Here is a 12,091-nt window from a genome sequence, read left to right on the forward strand (position 1 = left end):
GTGTTTCCAATTCAACTACATATTGTATGTACTATTTGGGAAACATTGGATGTACTATTTATGGTTATACTGTAACTATTAGTTTTCTGTGCCTACACTGAAAAGTGACTTTGTGTCACTTTGCAGTATATTTTCATTAAAAAGTATGACTTTCTTCTTTCAAATGGATTGTTCTAATTGTTCATTTCATAACTATGCTATATTATTCTCACTTCAATATGACTGCTGGAGTGCAGTGTAGGACCACATACGGCAAAATGGAATTGAAATGCATTTTAAGTGCCATTCATATGTAGGACTACATGAGACATTTGGATTTGAGGACCTTTCAAGTCTGTTGCATTAACACAATCTAAAATGAAATGTAATATGACATTAACACATAATAAATACAGAAAAAAATAAAACCCACATGTCACACACACAGACACACACAATTAAACAGACAGACACACATGGACACACACACACTCACAGAGACACACACACACACACACACACACACACACACACACACACACACACATGAATTTAAATTCAATCCTAGCATGCAGTTATTTTCCACAAGAAAAATGGAATTAAATTTAAAGTATTGTTTGTTTGTTTTTTGGTCTTGTGGCAGCTGCATATCTTTTAATTTTGATATTTAAAATCAAAATCCGTTTACCTTGCAATGCTGAGAGTGAGCTCAATTTCCCCAGTGCAAGCAGGAAGCCACGACTGACACCTGTATTACAACCAATCAGAGCACAATATGCTAATGAGTTTCTTCCAGAGAGATTCCTCATTCATAAACATCCTTATCCCTCCTGACACAGCCCTGAAACTTAACTCCAGCCCCAAAAACTAACCCCGAAACACATGAGCCCCACACCCCCCCCTGGCTACCCCCGGTACTGCATTTGCCTGTGACAGACAGACGAAAGATCAGACAGCCGTGTAACTGATGTATGTAGTATCGTATGTGTTCATGGTTATAGCTGTGAGTTTTGTCTGCCTACACATAACAATAAACAATAAGCCTGTCTTGCAAATGAAATCAAGCCAGTGTCTGTTTTTTTGTTTTTTTTCTCCTGTTAGCAGGTTATTTTGTGAACTTAAAATGTACTTTCAATAGATTCCTCTGTGTCATTTTAAAAGTGTGAAGACAACATCCTTAGAAACGCCCTAAATGTAAACTGTGTAATTCTGGGGAAGATAAGGATGCATCTCAGAAACTGCTGTGATTCTCATTAGCTCTAAAGAACATTTACTGTATTTCAAGATATTTTTTAAACAGAAAAATCTAGCAAGATTACCTTGTCAATGCTGAGAATGAACGTGAAAGACAGCAGTCCTCCAATTAATGCTGCAAGGCACAGAGCTGTATTTATAAATCCTTGCCTTGCTTCCAACCCATCAGAGCACAGTATGCCAATGAGTTTCTTCCAGAGCATAAACATCCCTATCCCTCCTGACACAGCCCTGAAACTTAACTCCAGCCCCAAAGTCTAACCCCGAAACACATCAGCCCCTCCTGGCTACCCCCGGTACTGCATTTCTTTTCTGGCTATGATGTGCATGATGATAGCAGGATTTGATTGAACTGTATTCCCCAATGTCTGAGGCAGAACATCAGCTACTCTTCCTGGGGTCCACGCAAAACATGAAACATTACATTTTCAGACCAAACTAAACTATAAAAAATGTTGACATTTTCAGATAAAAAAAGTCATATCATATAATATTAAAAGGAGTATAGCTAGTATCGTTTCCTGGCCTATATACATGTACAAACTTCTTTCCATGTATTCTAATAGTCTGGCTTTGAGTTCGACCTGCGGCCCTTTGCTGTCCCGTTCTTCTTTTCCTAAACCCAACCGTCCCATTCTTCTTTTCCTAAACCCAACCGTCCCCTTCTTCCCGCGCGTCACAGAAACTTAAGCCCACCCACGACCATTTCCTTAACCTAACCGCGTCGAAAGTGACGCCGATAGTCCCGACCCAGCGCGTTTAGACGCTAAAGGAGACTTTTAGCGTCAGTAACAACGCCAAAGGCACCTGACCGAGCGTCCGTATTTTACGCGACGGGAGTGAGAATCTGTTGGACGTAACGGGGACTGATGTTTTTGAGATTTACTTACCACTTTGCAGCCTCTCTTTAAACATTCTCAGGACCTCCTTCTCCTCCCAGAGGTCGCTGGGGGTCTTAAACCTCTCCTCAGCGGCTGCTGTTGACGTCCAAACTGTGGGACTGGTGGAGGATGTGCTGGGGAGGGGCTCGTGGAACGTGGGGGAGCGCAGCACCGTGTTTTTTTTGTGACTTCATTTTATTCTGGAAGAAAGAAAAAAGAACAACAAACATCCTTAGTTGAATCAGAAATACAGGTAAGAGACAATCATCCCTGGCATTTTTACTCTGTGCTGTGTTTCCAATTCAACTACATATTGTATGTACTATTTGGGAAACATTGGATGTACTATTTATGGTTATACTGTAACTATTAGTTTTCTGTGCCTACACTGAAAAGTGACTTTGTGTCACTTTGCAGTATATTTTCATTAAAAAGTATGACTTTCTTCTTTCAAATGGATTGTTCTAATTGTTCATTTCATAACTATGCTATATTATTCTCACTTCAATATGACTGCTGGAGTGCAGTGTAGGACCACATACGGCAAAATGGAATTGAAATGCATTTTAAGTGCCATTCATATGTAGGACTACATGAGACATTTGGATTTGAGGACCTTTCAAGTCTGTTGCATTAACACAATCTAAAATGAAATGTAATATGACATTAACACATAATAAATACAGAAAAAAATAAAACCCACATGTCACACACACAGACACACACAATTAAACAGACAGACACACATGGACACACACACACTCACAGAGACACACACACACACACACACACACACACACACACACACACACACACACACACACACACACATGAATTTAAATTCAATCCTAGCATGCAGTTATTTTCCACAAGAAAAATGGAATTAAATTTAAAGTATTGTTTGTTTGTTTTTTGGTCTTGTGGCAGCTGCAGATCTTTTAATTTTGATATTTAAAATCAAAATCCGTTTACCTTGCAATGCTGAGAGTGAGCTCAATTTCCCCAGTGCAAGCAGGAAGCCACGACTGACACCTGTATTACAACCAATCAGAGCACAATATGCTAATGAGTTTCTTCCAGAGAGATTCCTCACTCATAAACACCACTAACCCTCCTGACACAGCCCTGAAACTTAACTCCAGCCCCAAAGTCTAACCCCGAAACACATGAGCCCCTCCTGGCTACCCCCGGTACTGCATTTCTTTTTTGGCTATGATGTGCATGATGATAGCAGGATTTGATTGAACTGTATTCCCCAATGTCTGAGGCAGAACATCAGCTACTCTTCCTGGGGTCCACGCAAAACATGAAACATGACATTTTCAGACCAAACTAAACTATAAAAAATGTTGACATTTTCAGATAAAAAAAGTCATATCATATAATATTAAAAGGAGTATAGCTAGTATCGTTTCCTGGCCTATATACATGTACAAACTTCTTTCCATGTATTCTAATAGTCTGGCTTTGAGTTCGACCTGCGGCCCTTTGCTGTCCCGTTCTTCTTTTCCTAAACCCAACCGTCCCATTCTTCTTTTCCTAAACCCAACCGTCCCGTTCTTCCCGCACGTCACAGAAACTTAAGCCCACCCACGACCATTTCCTTAACCTAACCGCGTCGAAAGTGACGCCGATAGTCCCGACCCAGCGCGTTTAGACGCTAAAGGAGACTTTTAGCGTCAGTAACAACGCCAAAGGCACCTGACCGAGCGTCCGTATTTTACGCGACGGGAGTGAGAATCTGTTGGACGTAACGGGGACTGATGTTTTTGAGATTTACTTACCACTTTGCAGCCTCTCTTTAAACATTCTCAGGACCTCCTTCTCCTCCCAGAGGTCGCTGGGGGTCTTAAACCTCTCCTCAGCGGCTGCTGTTGACGTCCAAACTGTGGGACTGGTGGAGGATGTGCTGGGGAGGGGCTCGTGGAACGTGGGGGAGCGCAGCCCTGAAACTTAACTCCAGCCCCAAAGTCTAACCCCGAAACACATCAGCCCCTCCTGGCTACCCCCGGTACTGCATTTCTTTTCTGGCTATGATGTGCATGATGATAGCAGGATTTGATTGAACTGTATTCCCCAATGTCTGAGGCAGAACATCAGCTACTCTTCCTGGGGTCCACGCAAAACATGAAACATGACATTTTCAGACCAAACTAAACTATAAAAAATGTTGACATTTTCAGATAAAAAAAGTCATATCATATAATATTAAAAGGAGTATAGCTAGTATCGTTTCCTGGCCTATATACATGTACAAACTTCTTTCCATGTATTCTAATAGTCTGGCTTTGAGTTCGACCTGCGGCCCTTTGCTGTCCCGTTCTTCTTTTCCTAAACCCAACCGTCCCATTCTTCTTTTCCTAAACCCAACCGTCCCCTTCTTCCCGCGCGTCACAGAAACTTAAGCCCACCCACTACCATTTCCTTAACCTAACCGCGTCGAAAGTGACGCCGATAGTCCCGACCCAGCGCGTTTAGACGCTAAAGGAGACTTTTAGCGTCAGTAACAACGCCAAAGGCACCTGACCGAGCGTCCGTATTTTACGCGACGGGAGTGAGAATCTGTTGGACGTAACGGGGACTGATGTTTTTGAGATTTACTTACCACTTTGCAGCCTCTCTTTAAACATTCTCAGGACCTCCTTCTCCTCCCAGAGGTCGCTGGGGGTCTTAAACCTCTCCTCAGCGGCTGCTGTTGACGTCCAAACTGTGGGACTGGTGGAGGATGTGCTGGGGAGGGGCTCGTGGAACGTGGGGGAGCGCAGCACCGTGTTTTTTTTGTGACTTCATTTTATTCTGGAAGAAAGAAAAAAGAACAACAAACATCCTTAGTTGAATCAGAAATACAGGTAAGAGACAATCATCCCTGGCATTTTTACTCTGTGCTGTGTTTCCAATTCAACTACATATTGTATGTACTATTTGGGAAACATTGGATGTACTATTTATGGTTATACTGTAACTATTAGTTTTCTGTGCCTACACTGAAAAGTGACTTTGTGTCACTTTGCAGTATATTTTCATTAAAAAGTATGACTTTCTTCTTTCAAATGGATTGTTCTAATTGTTCATTTCATAACTATGCTATATTATTCTCACTTCAATATGACTGCTGGAGTGCAGTGTAGGACCACATACGGCAAAATGGAATTGAAATGCATTTTAAGTGCCATTCATATGTAGGACTACATGAGACATTTGGATTTGAGGACCTTTCAAGTCTGTTGCATTAACACAATCTAAAATGAAATGTAATATGACATTAACACATAATAAATACAGAAAAAAATAAAACCCACATGTCACACACACAGACACACACAATTAAACAGACAGACACACATGGACACACACACACTCACAGAGACACACACACACACACACACACACACACACACACACACATGAATTTAAATTCAATCCTAGCATGCAGTTATTTTCCACAAGAAAAATGGAATTAAATTTAAAGTATTGTTTGTTTGTTTTTTGGTCTTGTGGCAGCTGCATATCTTTTAATTTTGATATTTAAAATCAAAATCCGTTTACCTTGCAATGCTGAGAGTGAGCTCAATTTCCCCAGTGCAAGCAGGAAGCCACGACTGACACCTGTATTACAACCAATCAGAGCACAATATGCTAATGAGTTTCTTCCAGAGAGATTCCTCATTCATAAACATCCTTATCCCTCCTGACACAGCCCTGAAACTTAACTCCAGCCCCAAAAACTAACCCCGAAACACATGAGCCCCCACCCCCCCCTGGCTACCCCCGGTACTGCATTTGCCTGTGACAGACAGACGAAAGATCAGACAGCCGTGTAACTGATGTATGTAGTATCGTATGTGTTCATGGTTATAGCTGTGAGTTTTGTCTGCCTACACATAACAATAAACAATAAGCCTGTCTTGCAAATGAAATCAAGCCAGTGTCTGTTTTTTTGTTTTTTTTCTCCTGTTAGCAGGTTATTTTGTGAACTTAAAATGTACTTTCAATAGATTCCTCTGTGTCATTTTAAAAGTGTGAAGACAACATCCTTAGAAACGCCCTAAATGTAAACTGTGTAATTCTGGGGAAGATAAGGATGCATCTCAGAAACTGCTGTGATTCTCATTAGCTCTAAAGAACATTTACTGTATTTCAAGATATTTTTTAAACAGAAAAATCTAGCAAGATTACCTTGTCAATGCTGAGAATGAACGTGAAAGACAGCAGTCCTCCAATTAATGCTGCAAGGCACAGAGCTGTATTTATAAATCCTTGCCTTGCTTCCAACCCATCAGAGCACAGTATGCCAATGAGTTTCTTCCAGAGCATAAACATCCCTATCCCTCCTGACACAGCCCTGAAACTTAACTCCAGCCCCAAAGTCTAACCCCGAAACACATCAGCCCCTCCTGGCTACCCCCGGTACTGCATTTCTTTTCTGGCTATGATGTGCATGATGATAGCAGGATTTGATTGAACTGTATTCCCCAATGTCTGAGGCAGAACATCAGCTACTCTTCCTGGGGTCCACGCAAAACATGAAACATGACATTTTCAGACCAAACTAAACTATAAAAAATGTTGACATTTTCAGATAAAAAAAGTCATATCATATAATATTAAAAGGAGTATAGCTAGTATCGTTTCCTGGCCTATATACATGTACAAACTTCTTTCCATGTATTCTAATAGTCTGGCTTTGAGTTCGACCTGCGGCCCTTTGCTGTCCCGTTCTTCTTTTCCTAAACCCAACCGTCCCATTCTTCTTTTCCTAAACCCAACCGTCCCCTTCTTCCCGCGCGTCACAGAAACTTAAGCCCACCCACGACCATTTCCTTAACCTAACCGCGTCGAAAGTGACGCCGATAGTCCCGACCCAGCGCGTTTAGACGCTAAAGGAGACTTTTAGCGTCAGTAACAACGCCAAAGGCACCTGACCGAGCGTCCGTATTTTACGCGACGGGAGTGAGAATCTGTTGGACGTAACGGGGACTGATGTTTTTGAGATTTACTTACCACTTTGCAGCCTCTCTTTAAACATTCTCAGGACCTCCTTCTCCTCCCAGAGGTCGCTGGGGGTCTTAAACCTCTCCTCAGCGGCTGCTGTTGACGTCCAAACTGTGGGACTGGTGGAGGATGTGCTGGGGAGGGGCTCGTGGAACGTGGGGGAGCGCAGCACCGTGTTTTTTTTGTGACTTCATTTTATTCTGGAAGAAAGAAAAAAGAACAACAAACATCCTTAGTTGAATCAGAAATACAGGTAAGAGACAATCATCCCTGGCATTTTTACTCTGTGCTGTGTTTCCAATTCAACTACATATTGTATGTACTATTTGGGAAACATTGGATGTACTATTTATGGTTATACTGTAACTATTAGTTTTCTGTGCCTACACTGAAAAGTGACTTTGTGTCACTTTGCAGTATATTTTCATTAAAAGTATGACTTTCTTCTTTCAAATGGATTGTTCTAATTGTTCATTTCATAACTATGCTATATTATTCTCACTTCAATATGACTGCTGGAGTGCAGTGTAGGACCACATACGGCAAAATGGAATTGAAATGCATTTTAAGTGCCATTCATATGTAGGACTACATGAGACATTTGGATTTGAGGACCTTTCAAGTCTGTTGCATTANAGCCCACCCACGACCATTTCCTTAACCTAACCGCGTCGAAAGTGACGCCGATAGTCCCGACCCAGCGCGTTTAGACGCTAAAGGAGACTTTTAGCGTCAGTAACAACGCCAAAGGCACCTGACCGAGCGTCCGTATTTTACGCGACGGGAGTGAGAATCTGTTGGACGTAACGGGGACTGATGTTTTTGAGATTTACTTACCACTTTGCAGCCTCTCTTTAAACATTCTCAGGACCTCCTTCTCCTCCCAGAGGTCGCTGGGGGTCTTAAACCTCTCCTCAGCGGCTGCTGTTGACGTCCAAACTGTGGGACTGGTGGAGGATGTGCTGGGGAGGGGCTCGTGGAACGTGGGGGAGCGCAGCACCGTGTTTTTTTTGTGACTTCATTTTATTCTGGAAGAAAGAAAAAAGAACAACAAACATCCTTAGTTGAATCAGAAATACAGGTAAGAGACAATCATCCCTGGCATTTTTACTCTGTGCTGTGTTTCCAATTCAACTACATATTGTATGTACTATTTGGGAAACATTGGATGTACTATTTATGGTTATACTGTAACTATTAGTTTTCTGTGCCTACACTGAAAAGTGACTTTGTGTCACTTTGCAGTATATTTTCATTAAAAAGTATGACTTTCTTCTTTCAAATGGATTGTTCTAATTGTTCATTTCATAACTATGCTATATTATTCTCACTTCAATATGACTGCTGGAGTGCAGTGTAGGACCACATACGGCAAAATGGAATTGAAATGCATTTTAAGTGCCATTCATATGTAGGACTACATGAGACATTTGGATTTGAGGACCTTTCAAGTCTGTTGCATTAACACAATCTAAAATGAAATGTAATATGACATTAACACATAATAAATACAGAAAAAAATAAAACCCACATGTCACACACACAGACACACACAATTAAACAGACAGACAAACATGGACACACACACACTCACAGAGACACACACACACACACACACACACACGAATTTAAATTCAATCCTAGCATGCAGTTATTTTCCACAAGAAAAATGGAATTAAATTTAAAGTATTGTTTGTTTGTTTTTTGGTCTTGTGGCAGCTGCATATCTTTTAATTTTGATATTTAAAATCAAAATCCGTTTACCTTGCAATGCTGAGAGTGAGCTCAATTTCCCCAGTGCAAGCAGGAAGCCACGACTGACACCTGTATTACAACCAATCAGAGCACAATATGCTAATGAGTTTCTTCCAGAGAGATTCCTCATTCATAAACATCCTTATCCCTCCTGACACAGCCCTGAAACTTAACTCCAGCCCCAAAAACTAACCCCGAAACACATGAGCCCCACACCCCCCCCTGGCTACCCCCGGTACTGCATTTGCCTGTGACAGACAGACGAAAGATCAGACAGCCGTGTAACTGATGTATGTAGTATCGTATGTGTTCATGGTTATAGCTGTGAGTTTTGTCTGCCTACACATAACAATAAACAATAAGCCTGTCTTGCAAATGAAATCAAGCCAGTGTCTGTTTTTTTGTTTTTTTTCTCCTGTTAGCAGGTTATTTTGTCAACTTAAATAAGACGTCGCTGTACCGTCTACGGTACAGATTGTGGCAGTGGTGTCGCTGTAATCTCCATTTATAAACGTTTTTATAACTTTAAAGCATTAAATCTTCAAAATATACAGCCATGCGACACACCAATTTAAAGCTTAGCGTCTCAGGATTCCATTAAGCCCACACACAAAGCATAAGATGATTTACAGCAGTTACACAACTGCTACAAAGTTATAATAAATAAAACAATACAGCGTAAACAGCGCAGCCCGTGTGTTTTGCATCCTTACCTGTTTCCCTGTCCCTTTGGCCACTGCGTGGATTTTTTGCCCAAAGCTTTTTTTTCTTAAATCCCCAAGAGTCCAAGGAAATGGAATATCCAAGCCATTATATCCAAAACGAGCTGTTTGCCTCACAATCTTGACGTTTCTGGCCGAATCACAACGGAAAATCGCTGAACTGTTTTTCATTTCCGCACTTCTAACGCTGCTCGCTTCTCTCCCGAGGGTCCTAGCAACTTGATGTGGGCGTCATTCTATTCCCTGAGTTCTAAGCTTTCCATCGATACCTGATATAAGCCAATCGGTGCAGGTTTGGCTGTGATACACCAATAATAAAGCTGAAGTCTCCTCTGACGCGTTTGGGACCACGCGGAAATGATCGACATTTGCTCGGACCAGTTAGATGTAAATGCCCTCAGACCCGGCTACATTTGTAGCCAATGAGCAGACAAGTCGATCGATACCAAATTTGCCGGTGAAATTTTAACCCTGTAATGGCTGGAGCTGTGTCAAAGCAAAAACAGGGCCTCATATAAGCATTTCACACCCTGTGCAGTTCATAATGACTTATTTCTATATATTTAGGTATATAGTTATTTCAAGTATGTGTATGATTGATGTGGATGTGTTTGTGTATTTGAGAAGTTTTTTTATTTTGTACTTTATTGGCTTTTTTCTTTGCACTTTTCAAATAAAAATCAGAAAAACGCACAGACATATATGTAGAAAAAAATTCATATAAAATCAATTTTTGAGTCTTTTGGCTTCTGGATTTTTTCTGTAGTAAGCTGAGACATGTGGCTAATGTCCTGGATTGTCTGTCACCTGGAATATATGTTCACAGCAGTGGATTTTAATCATTTTATAGATGTATGACTTGGACGGAAATAGAAACCCTCCATTCTAGCCTCTGTAACTCTGTGTCAGTAAGGCCTAGAATCACTCTGACACTTGGAACAAACACTTGAGAGTGTTTTCTTTCCAGTGGTACCAGGCACATCCCTGAGTGTCAAAGTATATGGGAGCTGTACCAATTTTAATTTGGGTATGACGTTTAGACCAAAAGCTTGAAAATGCAGGTGATACTAAAGAGGTTAAAATGTACTTTCAATAGATTCCTCTGCGTCATTTTAAAAGTGTGAAGACAACATCCTTAGAAACGCCCTAAATGTAAACTGTGTAATTCTGGGGAAGATAAGGATGCATCTCAGAAACTGCTGTGATTCTCATTAGCTCTAAAGAACATTTACTGTATTTCAAGATATTTTTTAAACAGAAAAATCTAGCAAGATTACCTTGTCAATGCTGAGAATGAACGTGAAAGACAGCAGTCCTCCAATTAATGCTGCAAGGCACAGAGCTGTATTTATAAATCCTTGCCTTGCTTCCAACCCATCAGAGCACAGTATGCCAATGAGTTTCTTCCAGAGCATAAACATCCCTATCCCTCCTGACACAGCCCTGAAACTTAACTCCAGCCCCAAAGTCTAACCCCGAAACACATCAGCCCCTCCTGGCTACCCCCGGTACTGCATTTCTTTTCTGGCTATTATGTGCACATTGATAACATGATTTGATTGAACTGTATTCCCCAATTTCTGAGGCAGAACATCAGCTACTCTTCCTGGGGTCCACGCAAAACATGAAACATGACATTTTCAGACCAAACTAAACTATAAAAAATGTTGACATTTTCAGATAAAAAAAAGTCATATCATATAATTTTAAAAGGAGTATAGCTAGTATCGTTTCCTGGCCTATATACATGTACAAACTTCTTTCCATGTATTCTAATAGTAATATGTAGCACACAAATACATACAGAGACACAAAGACACACACACACACACACACACACACACACACACACACCTCTCCCCCATCAACTGATTTATATATCAAATTCATTCACTTTCATTTTCAACTGCTCATTTATTCTCACTGAAGGGCTTATTTCATATTTCTTGCTGTTTTGTAATGCCTTCATGTGTGTTCATACTGTGATATATTGCCTGTAACACCAACAACCCTGGAACAGTGGCACCATCTGCTGGACTAAATCAGAAAGGGACGTTCTGCAAGAAAGCTCCTCAGGCCAGGACCTGCACAGGTTCATTTTAACTCGCATGTAAACACAGTTTGCCCAGTATTAGGCTGCACAAACTCCATCAACTGTTTGGTGTATACGTATTTGTTAATGTTATCAGTTTGTTGTAACCACGCCAGATGAAAACACATTCCGTTCGGGAGATACAGACGACCTATTTCAGACTTTGTCAGAAAGCAGTACTTTGCTCCATCTGTTTGACGTCTTTGCATCACCCTTCTGTGAAAATAAATCATTGTTAAAATGGATTTAAGTCCTCATAATTAGATGTCAAGGATTCTTCAAACTCTGTGGTCTTATATTTCTGTTGTTATCACATTATTATACAGCGCATAATTTGAATATCAATGTGGTTATTGTTTTTCTGTAAAAACATGTTACATGTTACAACACGTTACTTTCCCCTGAAATATTCAATA

The sequence above is a fragment of the Sander lucioperca genome, chromosome 6 (assembly GCF_008315115.2).
Source record: "Sander lucioperca isolate FBNREF2018 chromosome 6, SLUC_FBN_1.2, whole genome shotgun sequence".
In the NCBI taxonomy this organism is placed as follows: Eukaryota; Metazoa; Chordata; class Actinopteri; order Perciformes; family Percidae; genus Sander; species Sander lucioperca.